Source organism: Phyllobates terribilis, unplaced genomic scaffold (assembly GCF_046119375.1).
Source record: "Phyllobates terribilis strain yellow unplaced genomic scaffold, ASM4611937v1 Scaffold_1__5_contigs__length_1240528914, whole genome shotgun sequence".
Taxonomy (NCBI): domain Eukaryota; kingdom Metazoa; phylum Chordata; class Amphibia; order Anura; family Dendrobatidae; genus Phyllobates; species Phyllobates terribilis.
Window position 1 is genome coordinate 733,531,454 of NW_027362761.1, and position 18,826 is coordinate 733,550,279.

The following is an 18,826-nucleotide window of genomic DNA, read 5'->3' on the forward strand; positions in this document are numbered from 1 at the left end:
GGAAGGGGGAATAGGCTTGATGTTACGTAGACGTGGGGTAGGTGGTAATGTTAGTGAAAGCACTAGTGAACCAACACCGTCATGTCCTATCCAAAGACAAGTGATAACTTCTGTTACTGGACAGGCTACTCTACTCCCTTTCTTTGGCAGCCGCACAGCGATATGCCTTGTTGATAAGGGCCAGAAAGAGCAGGTGCTCCAGTGGATGCCAAACGCTGCTTCAAGTGGCCTCTCCCCTTCTTCCTCCACCTCAACATCACACAGTACAGTCCACAGAGGTGGTACCCCAATTACCCTTGCTTCCCCAGAACTGTCCAAGCGCCCAACTGACTGTAGCGAACCACAGATGGGCGAGTCTGTAGATCTGTTCACCCATTCTTTACCATGGGCATCAGAAGTGTACTCCAAACATTCACAGAGTCAAGAAGAAGAGGAAAGCATCTGCACCGATGCCCAAATTTTTTTTATATTGGATTCGAGGCAGGACGGAGTAGGATCTGAGCAGATTCCTGACCCTCGTCACCAGACGTTAACCACCGGGGAGGAAGGTGATCCTGTTGAGACTCAGATACCTGAGGCTCATGTGGACTGTACTGTGATGTCAGGACAATAAGAGGAGAAGGATCACTCTGAGGGCGAGGAATGGGATAACATATTGGATGATGACGAGGTTGAAGATTCTACTTGGTGTGAACCCAGAGCCACGCAGCAGCTGAGTAGGTCATCTGAGGAGGTGGAGGAGGAAGAAGAGGAGGTTACCTTCCGCCCTACTGTGCAGACATGGAGTTATGCAAGAACGAGGAGCACTGCATCCTTAGCCACAACCATGACTGTGGCCAGCAGCGGTCGCAGGTCTGCAGCTCGCAGGGGTGGCAAGGGTTGCCTAGGCTGGGCCTTTTTTGAGACCGCAAAGGATGAGCCAACTCATGTTATCTGAAAACTTTGCAATAAAAAACTCAGTAGAGGGAAAAAGTACAATAATTTGACTACTACATGCATGAACCTTCACATGCACAATCAACATGCATTACTCTGGCAATCTCACTGCAATAAAATGTGGACCAGCGGACCTCAACAACCATCAGCTGCCCCATCAACCGCATCCGCTGCTTCTTCCTCCTCCTCTGTTACCATGCCAAGTAGAGTGAGAGCACGTCAGCTGTAACGGAAGCCAACATGCATGCTGTGTTTGCTTTACCGAGCACACCACACTTTTCTCAATCTACTGTAACATATTCTCCTGCACCTCACTCATAGTCCAGCAGTTTGTCCATTTCACCGTACTCTGCCCTCTCTCAGCACCGCAGCCAGCCCTCGGTCCCGCATTTGTGGTCATGTAAAAAATTGTTTCCTCCCACACATGACAAAGCTAAGAGGTGGAAATCCACCATCTCCAAATGGTGGTGTCAGGTGGTGTTTGATTTGTGAACACTCCTGTATGGCTGCTTTTTCATTGAGGAGGTAACTTGAGAACCTGAAGGAAACCTCCGCAAACACGGGGAGAACATACAAACTACTTGCAGATGTTGTCCTCTATCATCATAAAGGAGTTAGTTCGTTGTCTAGGAGACCAACCACCACTGCTGTCTACCTTGTGAACATTGTGTCGAAGCTTGCAAGGTGTCACGGGTTTACCGTGACAAGAGAGGAGCCAGAAGACCGCAGCGTCTGATTTCTCCCACTCCTGCAGTCATTAAAAAGAAGCCTTACGCCTTCATATTAATCGGTGCAGGGGTTAATCTGCTCAGTTGTGAGCTCCTGGAAGCTTAAAGTGATTTAGGCTCTCGACAGATTTGTTGCGTGCATCTCCCCTACTGTGATAATGCTGTACCCCAACACATCAGACTGTCGCCTACCGAGAAAACCTTGAAAAGGAAGCTGAAGACCCACTTCTTGTGACAAGCGTACAATCTGCGGTAACCCTCGCTCCTGCATACTGTTGCACGACTTGCTGTACCCTGACTTACTGTATCCTCACCCATCCCTTGTAGATTGTTTGTGCGCCCTGGCGGGCAGGGTCCTCTCTCCTCTTGTACCGTTCGGTGACTCCTTTTGACATGTAACGCGTCACGGAATAAATGTCGCTGTAATAGTAATAATAATTATAATACTTGTACTCTGGGTCAATTCATGGTGACGCGCCCCCTGGGCCAGTGTTGTTTGGGGGATACCCGGAGCCGGATCAGATGGGGGTTGTAGTCTCCGAGTGGCGGTGACCCGGTCCGTGCCCAGGGTGTCAAGCTCAGTGTGTGGCAGTCCTTACAGATGTTATTAGTGTTCTTTGTGTCGACTACGCCACCCGTTGATTTGCGGTCAATACGGCCGCCGCTGCAGCAGGGTCCGCTGAGGCTGGTAGTGCTTGTGCAGCTCTGGTAGTATAACCCCCAACGGGAGGGGTATAGCCTCAGGGGGTCAGGTGTAGAGGATGGTGGTAGTGGTGGTGCAGTGTGGATGTTAAGAAGACTCCGAGCCGGGCTGTGCAGTTCAGGGTTTTTACTTACTGCTGTTCTTGTGGTCACTCTGGCCTTAAGTGACCGCCCGAGCCGTGCTGCGTCCACCAGGTCTCGGACTCGGCCAACCCCCAGGTGATTCTGGAGCGTGGTCCTGAGCTCCCTTTCTGACTTGTCCTTCTCTCTGGCCTTCCCCACCAGGGATCCACCTAAGTCCGGCTCCCTCGGGCCTCTTGTTGGTAAACCCTTGTCTCTGGGTTCCCTGACCCTATTCTTGGTTTGCCTTCCGGGTGGATTTAGTGGGTGGTCGTGGCAGATCCTGCCCACGACCTCCGGTCTCTGGCTAAGGTGTGCTGTAGCCTCCACCAGCTTGGGATCCGGTACCCTGTTGCCAACTCTTCACCCTCTGATCTAATTTTGGGTTCTTGGAGTTCCCTCTTCTCCCCCTTCTGGGTCCTTCTTTCTCCTCTCTCTCTGCTTCTCAGGCTCTCTCAGACTGACCAAACCTCTACAAAAGACTGACGTCTCACAGACTGACCCTGATCTAAGATGGTTCCCACCTTATATACTCCCTCTATGTGTGAGCTCAGGTGACCAGCACCCAATGAGCTCCTAGCTTTACCCAGGCTGCTCCCCCTATCTGCCCCTACACTACTGGGATGTTCCACCCCCCTCCCACTCCAGCCAGGAACAGACACTGTCGTACCTGCACATTTCTCTAGTGGGAGTACCATCGGTCTGTCCCTCGGAAATGGGATGTGTGTAGTGCATGCAGCTAACTGAGCTCAGTTCCACACTCCATCCTTACCCGGGAGTGGAATATCACACCTCTGGGTTGAGGTGCAATACCCCTGTAGCAGCCGAATCCTCAGGGTGCTACAATGGCACTTTCCAGGTGTCTACCCCTAATTTGATGTGTTTTGGCAGCTTTTGGGCCGGTTGTAAGGTGTTGCGTACGCGTTTTTTTTGTCCCCCCATTGAATCCTATGGCGTTTGGTAACGTTCGAGGAACATTGGACGAATAAGTCAGTGAATATCGCAAATTCGGAGATCGTAATCCGAATCGAATATTGAAACATTCGTTCATCTCTAATTACAACAAGAGCGTACCTATTTCATCAGGGAGGGATGAAGGGCATGAATTGCCCAGAACACACCCTTACATTGACACAAAGTTAGGAAGGATAGCTAATAGTAGAGAAGAGAGAGAGAGGATTCAAAAAGTTCTAAACAAACTGGAACTGTGGGCAGCAACTAACAGAATGTTTTTTAACAGGGAGAAATGCAAAGTCCTACATCTGGGCAAAAAAAATAAAAAAAGCACATACAGAATGGGAGGGAGTGGAATATCACACCTCTGGGTTGAGGTGCAATACCCCTGTAGCAGCCGAATCCTCAGGGTGCTACATTCCCCCCTGGTAAACCACAGCACGTCCTCGGGCTGTAAGATAACAAAACATCAAAACATACAATTTTTTTTTTTTCATAAACATCAACATATAAAACATCATATATATTATCAGCTATCAAACTTTTCATATAAAACTTTTCATAAATAACATTCTTGTTCCTCCGGCCACGGTGCAACTTGTGACCGGGTAAAGTGCGACAGTCTCTCTTGGAAGAAAACAGTTTCCTATAAAACCGGTAGGGGGCGCCTTAAAAAGCGCAACTATATACAAGGGGAATATGGCCGCTCTCAGTCCTCGGCCAGGTATTAGGGAGGATTGACCGCTCTCAGTCCTCGGTCAGTGGGAATAGGGACACACGGGTTTCAGTTCAATTGGCTGGTCCCAACGGGGACTATATTTTAACTAGAACAGTTCTTATACCCTGACGGGTAACTATGTACAGTCTCTCTCTACCGTACTTCAACGACGGCGTCCTCCTGCTCCTTCTTTAGATTCTTCAGACCCGTCCGGGTCCTCTTGCTCCTCCTCACACCGCAGCTCCTCCTCCGTCAGGCGATGCACATGGAGGGCGTAGGGTCCTTTGGCACACTTGTGCCGGGTGAAGGTGACCTCGTCCCCTACATACAGGTCACGACCTCTGTGTCCCTCCGGCAGATGGCTTTCTACGTCTCTGCGGGTGACAAAGACGTCGCCGGGGGTGTGATGATCCCTGATGAAACCCCAACCGTGCTGCAGTTGGAATTTAATGACAGTCCCGGTGGCACGGGGACCGTGGGCTGCACGGGGGTTCCTCCGGGTCCGGCTCTTCTGCTCCGCGCTCCTTATCTGCATTTGCTGTTCCCGGACCCGCCTCTCTCTCCGCTCCCTCTCGAAAACCTCGAGCTGCTGCCGGCAGCACTCTGCACGCTCCGCTGCGGCCGCCCGAGTCTCCTGAGTGAACCCCATGAGGTCTTCTCCGGTGGGGTCCCACTTGAACTGGATCTCCTCCAGTGGGGGCGAGGTCCTCTTTACGGGCTTCGGAGCCAGAATCAGGGGCTCGCACATGGGCCTTGCTCTCTGGAGTTCCAGCTGAATATACTCCTGGGGCCATACAAAGGGCTGCCCATCCGGGCACGTATGCTGGGCGAACAGGTCTTCACCCAGGTGCGGCACTCTAGATGTTGAGGGCGCGTTGATGGTAGCTGCGCCCGGGTCGACCAGGCCTTGCGACCAGGCTTGGGGCACCCTAAAGGCAAAGGGCACCGTAAGAACGGCGGCGCCCTGGGTACTCGGCCCTGCGACCAGGCCGGTGGCTCCGCGAAGGTAGGGGGCGCTGTTGGTATTGCGGCGCCCGGAGGTACTAGGCCTTGCGACCAGGCCGATGGTATTATCTGCTTTGCCGCGCTCAGGGTCGAAACGCGTGACATCACAGGGGTCGCGGCCACGGTTACTTCTTGAGGCCTAGTCTGCGGCGGTGACGATGCAGCGACGGGCACGGCAGGGGGAACTTCGGGCTCTGCGACGGGGAGCTGGGGCAGGTACACGGTTTCTCGGCTCGGGGTAGAGACGTCCCCTTTACCTGCCTCCGTCCGTTCAGCTCCCTTCTCGGCGCCGTCTCCTGCCTTCATTCCTCCTGCGCCATCCTCAGAGGCGGTCTGTCTCCTCGTCTCGGGCGGCGTGCTCCGCTGACGGGTTCCGGTCTGCTGGGCCATCTCTCGGCTCCACTCCGCCTACGTCTCCCGCTGCACCCGGGCCATCATCCGTGCGAGGCCCTCCAGCGCGGTCTGTGCACACTCCCGGTCTCGGGGGAGCTGTGCCAGGATCTCCACTAAGCCTAGTGGGGTTGTTGCTTGCAGCAGGCTCCTGACCACTGGGTCGGTGCTGCCTGTCTCTCCCTCCATCTCCGGGTACGCTCTCTCTGGACTCTCCTCCAGACGTCTTGTCTCCGGGTGCGCTCTCTCCAGACTCCTCCAGGCTGCACCCATCTTCGTTCTCTTGTTCTGTCTCCGCCCACATTGAGGGTGGTCCCGGGGCAACTTAGTGATTGTCAGTTCCAGGGGCAGTTCTCTCACGCTGATGGTCACTTCCAGCATCACAGTCTCTGTTGGTGGGCGCGGTTTCCGCTTTTGGCGCCATTCTTCGACCTGGCCCACAATGGGAGGTGGCCTTTTGCCACCCTCTGGCACGCCCATAATGGCGTCCGCTCCCCCAAGGCGGGAAATCCTTGGAAATGGCGGGAATCGTCTCCCAGTGGCGGGAAACTCCATGGATGGCGGGAAAAAGCTGCAAATGGCGGACAACCGGCGGGAAACGACCTGTGATGGGGTCCGTTGGCGGGGACCCTCCGGAACCGGCGGGAGACTTCTTTTTGAGGTAACGGTGAACTTTTCTTCAGGCACGCAGTACCCGGTTGTTGCGGGCACGTTATCCTGCCGACTACGCCAAAGTTGACGCGCCCCCTGGGCCAGTGTTGTTTGGGGGATACCCGGAGCCGGATCAGATGGGGGTTGTAGTCTCCGAGTGGCGGTGACCCGGTCCGTGCCCAGGGTGTCAAGCTCAGTGTGTGGCAGTCCTTACAGATGTTATTAGTGTTCTTTGTGTCGACTACGCCACCCGTTGATTTGCGGTCAATACGGCCGCCGCTGCAGCAGGGTCCGCTGAGGCTGGTGGTGCTTGTGCAGCTCTGGTAGTATAACCCCCAACGGGAGGGGTATAGCCTCAGGGGGTCAGGTGTAGAGGATGGTGGTAGTGGTGGTGCAGTGTGGATGTTAAGAAGACTCCGAGCCGGGCTGTGCAGTTCAGGGTTTTTACTTACTGCTGTTCTTGTGGTCACTCTGGCCTTAAGTGACCGCCCGAGCCGTGCTGCGTCCACCAGGTCTTGGACTCGGCCAACCCCCAGGTGATTCTGGAGCGTGGTCCTGAGCTCCCTTTCTGACTTGTCCTTCTCTCTGGCCTTCCCCACCAGGGATCCACCTAAGTCCGGCTCCCTCGGGCCTCTTGTTGGTAAACCCTTGTCTCTGGGTTCCCTGACCCTATTCTTGGTTTGCCTTCCGGGTGGATTTAGTGGGTGGTCGTGGCAGATCCTGCCCACGACCTCCGGTCTCTGGCTAAGGTGTGCTGTAGCCTCCACCAGCTTGGGATCCGGTACCCTGTTGCCAACTCTTCACCCTCTGATCTAATTTTGGGTTCTTGGAGTTCCCTCTTCTCCCCCTTCTGGGTCCTTCTTTCTCCTCTCTCTCTGCTTCTCAGGCTCTCTCAGACTGACCAAACCTCTACAAAAGACTGACGTCTCACAGACTGACCCTGATCTAAGATGGTTCCCACCTTATATACTCCCTCTATGTGTGAGCTCAGGTGACCAGCACCCAATGAGCTCCTAGCTTTACCCAGGCTGCTCCCCCTATCTGCCCCTACACTACTGGGATGTTCCACCCCCCTCCCACTCCAGCCAGGAACAGACACTGTCGTACCTGCACATTTCTCTAGTGGGAGTACCATCGGTCTGTCCCTCGGAAATGGGATGTGTGTAGTGCATGCAGCTAACTGAGCTCAGTTCCACACTCCATCCTTACCCGGGAGTGGAATATCACACCTCTGGGTTGAGGTGCAATACCCCTGTAGCAGCCGAATCCTCAGGGTGCTACAATGGCACTTTCCAGGTGTCTACCCCTAATTTGATGTGTTTTGGCAGCTTTTGGGCCGGTTGTAAGGTGTTGCGTACGCGTTTTTTTTGTCCCCCCATTGAATCCTATGGCGTTTGGTAACGTTCGAGGAACATTGGACGAATAAGTCAGTGAATATCGCAAATTCGGAGATCGTAATCCGAATCGAATATTGAAACATTCGTTCATCTCTAATTACAACAAGAGCGTACCTATTTCATCAGGGAGGGATGAAGGGCATGAATTGCCCAGAACACACCCTTACATTGACACAAAGTTAGGAAGGATAGCTAATAGTAGAGAAGAGAGAGAGAGGATTCAAAAAGTTCTAAACAAACTGGAACTGTGGGCAGCAACTAACAGAATGTTTTTTAACAGGGAGAAATGCAAAGTCCTACATCTGGGCAAAAAAAATAAAAAAAGCACATACAGAATGGGAGGAATAAGGCTAAGCAACAGAACAGCACATGTTATAAAGACTTGGGTATACTAATAGATCACAGACTGAACATGAGTCAACAGAGTGATGCAGCAGCAAAAAAGGCAAACACAATTCTGGGTTGCATTAACATAGCATATTGTTAGGCGTTGGTCTGGTGCTGGATTTGAAATGGGTCTAGGACCTTCTGTGGTCTCCCATTTCAGCCTAGCCAGGGTCAATGCTGCTCAGCATCATCATCAGCCTCAACACCTAGCTGGTCCGCGAGCACTGTTTATCTCCCAGGTAGTTGTGCCTAACAATGTTAAGCCTGGGTTGCAGAGAGAGACAGGGCTTGCGGAGTCTAAGTCCAGAGTTTGCCGTATTGAGCATGTCCGTGACCTGGCGGATCATGATTGGTGGTTTGGCACCACCTGACGCGGTGACCTGGCACCGCCTGATTGGTCCACGGGTAACGTCACCAATGGCGCATCGGTGGTCAGGGCGTAGTCTTTAAAAGGCCCGCCCACAAACATGGTGACGCGCTCAGATCATTTGAGCTGGTTGGTTGTGGTGTGCACTCTTGAACTCTTGGGCTCCTCGAAGAGCCATAGCTTTATGCAGGCAGGTAGCTTGAGCCATATAGAGCGGGTCTGCTCAGTCCAGTAGCACACCGGCTGAGTGCACGAATACCCGGCGGGTATCACACCCACATACTAGCGCCGACTGCTATAGCGTAGCGCCTGTACCAAAGACAGGGCTACTGCTTCTTCTCCGGTCACACGTCTCCCTGCGGTTCTTGGAGATTGTGTGAACCACTTTAGCGCCATTCCCCATAGAGTAGCGCCTGTATCAAAGACAGGGCTACTGTTTCTCCCACGGTCGCACGTCTCCCTGCGGTTCTTGGAGATTGTGCAAACCGTCTTACCCTTCCGTGTGCATTAACACGAAGGGCTAAGATAGTTGTTAGGTGCGTCGCCGGTCGCTCTTCTCCCGTGCAGTTAACGGAGATAGAGCGAACCGCAATACCCAGTCCGGTGTGCTGTTAGCACGGACGGGTTATCAGTTTAGTTGTCCTTTCCACCCGGAAAGTGTTCGGCAGCAGTCCATTAGGCTGCTTTACGGACCCCGGGGTCGGTTGCGTTCCATTAAAGTAAAGTTGTCTGCAACCGCCCTCCTAACACATACAGTCTAGATCACGTGAAGTAATAATCCCCCTCTACTCGTCTTTGGTCAGACCTTATCCGGAATACTGTGTCCATTTCTGGGCACCACATTTTAAAAAAAGACATGAAGAAACTGGAGCAAGTTCAGAGAAGAGTGACCAGAATGTTGACCGGTCTACAATGTACTATGAGGGACGGTTAAAGGATTTGGGAATGTTTAGCTTGCAAAAGAGAAGACTGAGAGGAGACTTAATAGCTGTCTACAAATATCTCAAGGGCTGTCACACGGTAGAGGGATCAGCTTTATTCTCATATGCACAAAGAAAGACTAGAAGCAATGGGATGAAACTGAATGGGAGAAGATACAGATTACATATTAGAAAAAGCTTTTCGACAATGAGGGTGATCAATGAGTGGAACAGGCTGCCACGAGAGGTGGTGAGTAGAGATGAGCGGTGTTCGACTAGAACTGTTCGCCAATCTCAAATTCGAGCTGTTTTGGGCGGTGTTCGAGTTGTTCGACGAACCCGAACGATTTGCAAAAAATTCGGCTGTTCGAGGTTATGTTCGATAACTGTTCGTGCACCAAAAGCGTGTCCTGCATGTCTGGCGCTATTTAGAGCACCAATCATGCAGGGATTGTCTGCCACTCACTGTAATGCCACAGCCATGGTGGTTGTGGCATTACAGTGATTGCCCAAATCGATGGGAACAGTGCCAACAGTGAAACATGAAAAGCCGGCAATTCAGCAGCGGCATACACCTGTACCCGACAATTTAGAACCGAAAGAATAGAGCTTCACACATAGATTAGATAGATATAAACATGTCAGCCACATATATATGAAGTACAGTGAAAGTGCTGCTTACTGTACTTGTCATTTAGCGTAAAGGATTTATCAAAAAAAATAATAGTGTTTTCATGCACCATCTCTTTAAAAAAGCCGGCCGGCAATTCAGCAGCGGTACCCGACAATTTAGAATAGAAGGAATAGAGAATCACACATAGATTAGATAGATAGAAACATGTCAGTCACATATATAAGAAGTGCAGTGACAGTGTTGATTACTGTACTTGTCATTTAGTGTAAAGGATTTATTTAAAAAAATAATAGTGTTTTCATGCACTGTCTCTTTAAAAAAGCCGGCCGGCAATTCAGCAGCGGTACCCGACAATTTATAACAGACAGAATAGAGCATCATACATAGATTAGATAGATAGAAACATGTCAGCCACATATATACGAAGTACAGTGACAGTGTTGCTTACTGTACTTGCCATTTAGCGTAAAGGATTTATCAAAAAAAATAATAGTGTTTTCATGCACCGTCTCTTTAAAAAAGCCGGCCGGCAATTCAGCAGCGGTACCCGACAATTTATAACAGACAGAATAGAGCTTCACACATAGATTAGATAGATAGAAACATGTCAGTCACATATATATGAAGTACAGTGATAGTGTTGGTTACTGTACTTGTCATTTAGTATTAAAATAAAGGATTTATTATTAAAAAAATTGGCGTGGGGTTCCCCTTAATTTTAGGCTCTAGCGGAGGTTAAGCAGACGGCTGGGGCAGATGTTTGAAGCCTGGGAAGGGGGTAATACCCACGGAGCTTCCCAGGCTACTAATATCAGCCCCCAGCTGAATACATAGCCTTTACTAGCTATTAAAATGGGGGACCCCCCAAAAAAAATGACGTGGGGTCCCCCCTAATTTAATAGCTAGCAAAGGCTAGGCAGACAGCTGGGGGCTGATATTAATAGCCCAGGAAGGGAGCCATGAATATTGGCCCCCTCCCAGGCTAGAAACACCAGCCGTCAGCCGCCCCAGAAATGGCGCATTCATAGGATGCGCCAATTCTGGCACTTAGCCTCGCTCTTCCACGCTGCCCTGGTGCGGTGGCAGGGGGTAATAGGGTTGGGGTTGATGTCAGCTTATAATGCCAGCTGACATCAAGCCCAGGTTAGTAATGGAGAGGCGTCTATAAGACACCCCCATTACTAACCCCATAGTCAAAGTTAAAAAAAACACAAACACCCAGAATAAAGTCCTTTAATTGAAATAAAGACACAATCCTTTATTGTTCTAAATTAAACCATACTTACCGTCACGCCCATTCCAGCTGAAGCCAACGATCTCCTGCAATAAAAGAAAAATAATAAAGCAACCTCATCCTTACCTTTCCATGGTTCCCACGACAGCTTCAGCTCTGCTACATCGAGATGACAGGCTGGACCGCAGCAGAACGCTGCCATCCAGCCTGTCATCCCGCAGACACTGAGAAGCGCAGGCTTGCTTGCGCTGCTCAGCGTCTCTCTGTGACGACATCCAGATGAGCCGAGTTCATGTCCAATGAACTCGGCTCACCTCATGCACGTCACTGACAGCGTGGGAAAATTCTCAAGCTGAAGCGGTGAGTGCAGGAGAATTCTCCCACGCTGTCAGTGACGTGCATAAGGTGAGCTCATGTCCAATGAACTCAGCTCACCTCCTGCACGTCACTGACAGCGTGGGAGAATTCTCCTGCACTCAGCGCTTCAGCGTGAGAATTCTCCCGCTGAAGCGCTGAGTGCAGGAGAATTTTCCCACGCTGTCAGTGACGTGCATAAGGTGAGCTCATGTCCAATGAACTCAGCTCACCTCCTGCACGTCACTGACAGCGTGGGAGAATTCTCCTGCACTCAGCGCTTCAGTGTGAGAATTCTCCCACGCTGAAGCGCTGAGTGCAGGAGAATTTTCCCACGCTGTCAGTGACGTGCATGAGGTGAGCCGAGTTCATTGGACATTAAATCGGCTCATCTGGATGCCCTCACAGAGAGACACTGTGGAGCGCAAGCAAGCCTGCGCTTCTCTGTGTCTGCGGGATGACAGGCTGGATGGCAGCGTTCTGCTGCGGTCCAGCCTGTCATCTCGATGTAGCAGAGCTGAAGCTGTCATGGGAACCATGGAAAGGTAAGGATGATGTTGCTTTATTATTTTTCTTTTATTTCAGGAGATCGTTGGCTTCAGCTGGAATGGGCGTGATGGTAAGTATGGTTTAATTTAGAACAATAAAGAATTGTGTGTTTATTTCAATTAAAGGACTTTTTTCTGGGTGTTGTGTTTTTTTTAAATACTTTACTAGAAATTCATGGTGGTCATGTCTAATATTGGCGTGACCCCATGAATTTCGGGCTTAGGGCCAGCTGATAATGCCAAGCTGGCCCTAACCCCTTTATTACCCAGTGAGCCACCGCATCAGGGCCCTGGATGAGTTGGGTACAGCGCCAGAAGATGGCGCTTCTATGAACGCGCCATTTTCCGGAGTGGCTGCGGACTGCAATTTGCAGCGGGGGTGGCCCAGAAAGCTTGGGCCTCCCTGCGCTGCGGATTCCAGCCCCCAGCTGCCTAGTTGTACCTGGCTGGACACAAAAACAGGGCGAAGCCCCACGTCAATTTTCTTTAAATTATTTCATGAAATAATTAAGAAAAAAAGGGCTTCCCTATATTGTTGTGTCCGGCCAGGTACAAATAGGCAGCTGGTGGTTGGGGGCAGCCCGTTCCTGCCTGCTGTACCTGGCTGGACACAAATATAGTGCGAAGCCCCACGTCAATTTTTTTTAAATTATTTCATGAATTTCCTGAAATAATTTAAAAAAATTGAAGTGGGGCTTCGCACTATATTTGTGTCCAGCCAGGTACAGCAGGCAGGAACGGGCTGCCCCCATCCACCAGCTGCCTATTTGTACCTGGCCGGACACAACAATATAGGGAAGCCCTTTTTTTCTTAATTATTTCATGAATTTCATGAAATAATTAAAAAAAATTGAAGTGGGGCTTCGCACTATATTTGTGTCCAGCCAGGTACAGCAGGCAGGAACGGGCTGCCCCCATCCACCAGCTGCCTATTTGTACCTGGCCGGACACAACAATATAGGGAAGCCCTTTTTTTCTTAATTATTTCATGAATTTCATGAAATAATTAAAAAAAATTGAAGTGGGGCTTTGCACTATATTTGTGTCCAGCCAGGTACAGCAGGCAGGAACGGGCTGCCCCCATCCACCAGCTGCCTATTTGTACCTGGCCGGACACAACAATATAGGGAAGCCCTTTTTTTCTTAATTATTTCATGAATTTCATGAAATAATTAAAAAAAATTGAAGTGGGGCTTCGCACTATATTTGTGTCCAGCCAGGTACAGCAGGCAGGAACGGGCTGCCCCCAACCACCAGCTGCCTATTTGTACCTGGCCGGACACAACAATATAGGGAAGGCCTTTTTTTCTTAATTATTTCATGAATTTCATGAAATAATTAAAAAAAAAGTACGTGGGGCTTCGCCCTATTTTTGTGTCCAGCCAGGTACAACTAGGCAGCTGGGGGCTGGAATCTGCAGCGCAGGGAGGCCCAAGCTTTCTGGGCCCCCCCCCGCTACAAATTGCAGTCCGCAGCCACCCCGGAAAATGGCGCGTTCATAGAAGCGCCATCTTCTGGCGCTGTACCCAACTCATCCAGGGCCCTGGTGCGGTGGCTCACTGGGTAATAAAGGGGTTAGGGCCAGCTTGGTATTATCAGCTGGCCCCAAGCCCAAAATTCATGGGGTCACGCCAGTATTAGACATGACCGCCATGAATTTCTAGTAAAGTATTTAAAAAAAACACAACACCCAGAATAAAGTCCTTTAATTGAAATAAAGACACAATTCTTTATTGTTCTAAATTAAACCATACTTACCATCACACCCATTCCAGCTGAAGCCAACGATCTCCTGCAATAAAAGAAAAATAATAAACCAACCTCATCCTTACCTTTCCATGGTTCCCACGACAGCTTCAGCTCTGCTACATCGAGATGACTGGCTGCACCGCAGCAGAACGCTGCCATCCAGTCTGTCATCCCGCAGACACTGAGAAGCGCAGGCATGCTTGCGCTCCTCACTGTCTCGCTGTGACGGCATCCAGATGAGCCGAGGTCATGTCCAATGAACTCGGCTCACCTCATGCACGTCACTGACAGCGTGGGAAAATTCTCACGCTGAAGTGCTGAGTGCAGGAGAATTCTCCCACGCTGTCAGTGATGTGCATGAGGTGAGCTCATGTCCAATGAACTCAGCTCACCTCCTGCACGTCACTGACAGCGTGGGAAAATTCTCCTGCAATCAGCGCTTCAGCGTGAGAATTTTCCCACGCTGTCAGTGACGTGCATGAGGTGAGCCGAGTTCATTGGACATGAACTCGGCTCATCTGGATGTCGTCACAGAGAGACGCTGAGCAGCGCAAGCAAGCCTGCGCTTCTCAGTGTCTGCGGGATGACAGGCTGGATGGCAGCGTTCTGCTGCGGTCCAGCCTGTCATCTCGATGTAGCAGAGCTGAAGCTGTCGTGGGAACCATGGAAAGGTAAGGATGAGGTTGCTTTATTATTTTTCTTTTATTGCAGGAGATCGTTGGCTTCAGCTGGAATGGGCGTGATGGTAAGTATGGTTTAATTTAGAACAATAAAGGATTGTGTCTTTATTTCAATTAAAGGACTTTATTCTGGGTGTTTGTGTTTTTTTTAACTTTGACTATGGGGTTAGTAATGGGGGTGTCTTATAGACGCCTCTCCATTACTAACCTGGGCTTGATGTCAGCTGGCATTATAAGCTGACATCAACCCCAACCCTATTACCCCCTGCCACCGCACCAGGGCAGCGTGGAAGAGCGAGGCTAAGTGCCAGAATTGGCGCATCCTATGAATGCGCCATTTCTGGGGCGGCTGACGGCTGGTGTTTCTAGCCTGGGAGGGGGCCAATATTCATGGCTCCCTTCCTGGGCTATTAATATCAGCCCCCAGCTGTCTGCCTAGCCTTTGCTAGCTATTAAATTAGGGGGGACCCCACGTCATTTTTTTGGGGGGGTCCCCCATTTTAATAGCTAGTAAAGGCTATGTATTCAGCTGGGGGCTGATATTAGTAGCCTGGGAAGCTCCGTGGGTATTACCCCCTTCCCAGGCTTCAAACATCTGCCCCAGCCGTCTGCTTAACCTCCGCTAGAGCCTAAAATTAAGGGGAACCCCACGCCAATTTTTTTAATAATAAATCCTTTATTTTAATACTAAATGACAAGTACAGTAACCAACACTATCACTGTACTTCATATATATGTGACTGACATGTTTCTATCTATCTAATCTATGTGTGATGCTCTATCTTTCTGTTCTAAATTGTCGGGTACCGCTGCTGAATTGCCGGCCGGCTTTTTTAAAGAGACAGTGCATGAAAACACTATTATTTTTTTAAATAAATCCTTTACACTAAATGACAAGTACAGTAAGCAACACTATCACTGTACTTATTATATATGTGACTGACATGTTTCTATCTATCTAATCTATGTGTGAAGCTCTATTCTTTCTGTTCTAAATTGTCGGGTACAGATGCTGAATTGCCGGCCGGCTTTTTTAAAGAGACGGTGCATGAAAACACTAATATTTTTTTAAATAAATCCTTTACACTAAATGACAAGTGCAGTAACCAACACTGTCACTGTGCTTCTTATATGTGTGACTGACATGTTTCTATCTATCTAATCTATGTGTGATGCTCTATTCCTTCTTGTCTAAATTGTCGGGTACCGGTGTATGCCGCTGCTGAATTTGCCGGCCGGCTTTTTTAAAGAGAGTGTCTTCTGAGCAGTTTGTCAGCTTTTGGACACCTTTGCAGGTGTTTTCTATGTGTTTCTATGTGTTTTTGTTTGCCTGCCATTGGTTTTAACGGTGTTCGACGGTGTTCTAAGGTGTTCGACGAACAGTTCGACGAACAGTTCCTCGAACATCCCGGTGTTCGACGAACCGAACCGAACCCGAACACTACGGGGTGGCTCAACACTAGTGGTGAGTTCTCCTTCAATGGAAGTCTTCAAACAGAGGCTGGACAGACATCTGCATGAGATGATTTAGTGAATACTGAGTAGTGGGTTGGACTAGATGACCCTGGAGGTCCCTTCCAACTCGATCTTTCTATGTTTCTATGTAACCAAGATAAAAATATCTTCTCACATGTATCCTACTATAAAATTAACCCTAAAAAATCAAAACTTTTGAGTTTTAATTTAGATGGAGAGTTAATGGAAGCTATTAAAACAGAATTTCCCTACTCCTGGGGAAACAATTCTATAACATATTTAGGGATTAAAATAACTAACCTAAGATCCAATATAATAGAGGCTAATTTAACTAACATATACAAAGAAATACAAGATAATATAATTAATTGAAATTGTGAAAATAATGAATCCTTATGGTTGGATAAGATTATTCTATACAAGATGTGCATACTTCCAAAATTACAGTATATCTTTAGAACTATTCCTATTCTTTTTCCAAATAGCTGGTTAAACAGACTGCAAAAGCAATTAATGAGACTAATCTGGAATCATAAACCAGCCAGGAATTCGAAAAAAAATCTTAACTAAGCACAGAAAAAGAGGTGTAAATAGTCCTACCCAACCTCATCATATACCATATAGCCAATTTGTCTATGCAAAGTAGACATTGGTATTTACAAACCAAAAAACTTACTTGGATTGAAATAGAATCCTCCACTAATGAAGTACCAATTTTGGCACTAATACTAGCCTACTCGACCTTAAACTTAGCCTTCCATCACCTGATAGAATCTGCAATCACAACATGGAGAAGTCTTCTCAACAAATCTAAAGCACCTCTTACCGAGATACCACTTAAAAAAATGGCGTGGGTTCCCCTGTATTTTTGATAACCAGCCAGGCAAAACTGACACCTGTGGGCTGCAGCCCTCAGCTGTCAGCTTTAGCAAGGCTGGTCATCAAGAATAGAGGGGTTCCCACACCATTTTTTTAATTATTTAAATAAATAATTAAAAAAAACGGCATGGGGTCCCCCCATTTTTGACAACCAAACAAGTATACAGCTGGGGGCTGGTATTCTCAGACTGGTAAGGGGCCATGGATATTGCCCCCACAAGCCTAAAAATAGCAGCCGCAGCAGCCCCAGAAATGGCACATCTATTAGATGGACGGTCGCATCTTGGTACAGCACAGGTTGAAAACTATTTATCCCAAAATAAAAAAGTAAAACTGGACAATACAAAGGTGACATCAACCCCATAAATATTACCCCACTTGCCACCGCCACAGGACAGTGGAAAGAGCGAGGCTAAGCACCAGAATTGGCACAAATTATTGATGCAACATTTCTGGGGCCGCTGAGAGCTGATACTATTAGCCTCGGAGGGGGGCAGCATCCAAGGCCCCTTCTCTGGCTATTAATGTCAACTCACAGCTGTCTGCTTAGCCTTTGATGCTTAGATTTTATAGGGGGACCCTACGTCAATTTTTTTCTGTGGTCCCCCTGTAATCTAGACAGCAAACGCTAAGCAAACAGCTGTAACTGTTATTAATAGCCAGGGAACATCTTTGGCTAATGGCCCTTTCCCTGGCTAGTAATATCAGACTCCAGTGGTTGGCTTTCTCTCTGCTGGTTATGAAAATTACGCAGGTGCCCATGCCGTGTGTAACGGGTCTGGGAGGAGGAACCTCTGAGCAACTATACAAAGGGGCAGTCCTTGTAAGGAAGCGGGTGGCTCCCAGGGAAGGCGGGCAGGTAGTCACGGCAAGAGACAGGGGCAGTCTCTGGGTAGAAGGGCAGGAAGTCACGGCAAGTGATGGGGACAGTCTCTTGACAGGCGGGTGGTCACAGCAAGTGACAGCAGGGTAAGAGTCTCTAGACAGGCAGGTGGTCACGGCAAGACAGCAGGGTAAGAGTCTCTAGACGGGCAGGTGGTCACGGCAAGTGACAGCAGGGTAAGAGTCTCTAGACGGGGCTAGCAGGCAGGTAGCAGGTGAGTGCTCCCAGGTGAGCGGGCAAGAGTCTCTGGACAGGCAGGTGGTCACGGCAAGTGACGGCAGAGCCTCCAGGTAGGCTAGCAGGCAGGTAGCAGGTGAGCACTCCCAGGTGAGCGGGCAAGAGTCTCTGGACAAGCAGGTGGTCACAGCAAGTGACGGCAGAGCCTCCAGGTAGGCTAGCAGGCAGGTAGCAGGTGAGCGCTCCCAGGTGAGCGGGCAAGAGTCTCTGGACAAGCAGGTGGTCACAGCAAGTGACGGCTAAGCCTCCAGGTAGGCTAGCAGGCAGGTAGCAGGTGAGCGCTCCCAGGTGAGCGGGCAAGAGTCTCTGGACAACCAGGTGGTCACAGCAAGTGACGGCAGAGCCTCCAGGTAGGCTAGCAGGCAGGTAGCAGGTGAGTGCTCCCAGGTGAGCGGGCAAGAGTCTCTGGACAAGCAGGTGGTCACAGCAAGTGACGGCAGAGCCTCCAGGTAGGCTAGCGGGCAGGTATCTGGCAGGTACTTCCTGGTCCGCAGGCGGACTGATCCTTAGACAAACTGGCAGGAGCTGGTAGGCAGACTGTCGGACCACAGGATAGCAAGCAGGTAAGCAGATATCAGGCAGGTATCAGGCAGGTATCAAGCAGGAATCTGGCAGGTGACTGGCAGGTAACTGGTAACGGGACCTGAGGGCTGAAGCAGAGTTGAAAGGCTTTGCAACAACATTGCTCGGGCACCTCCATTTTGGAGGAGGTGCCTTATATATGGTGAGGTCCTCCGGCCATTGGCCGGGGACCCCTTAGGATGGCGCGCGCGGCCCCTTTAAGAGAGGGAGAGCGCGCGCCCTAAGCACAGAGGCCGGGAAGCAGCGCGCGCTGCCAGCAGAGCGGGAGGAAGACGCCGGGCACGGAGCGGAGAGG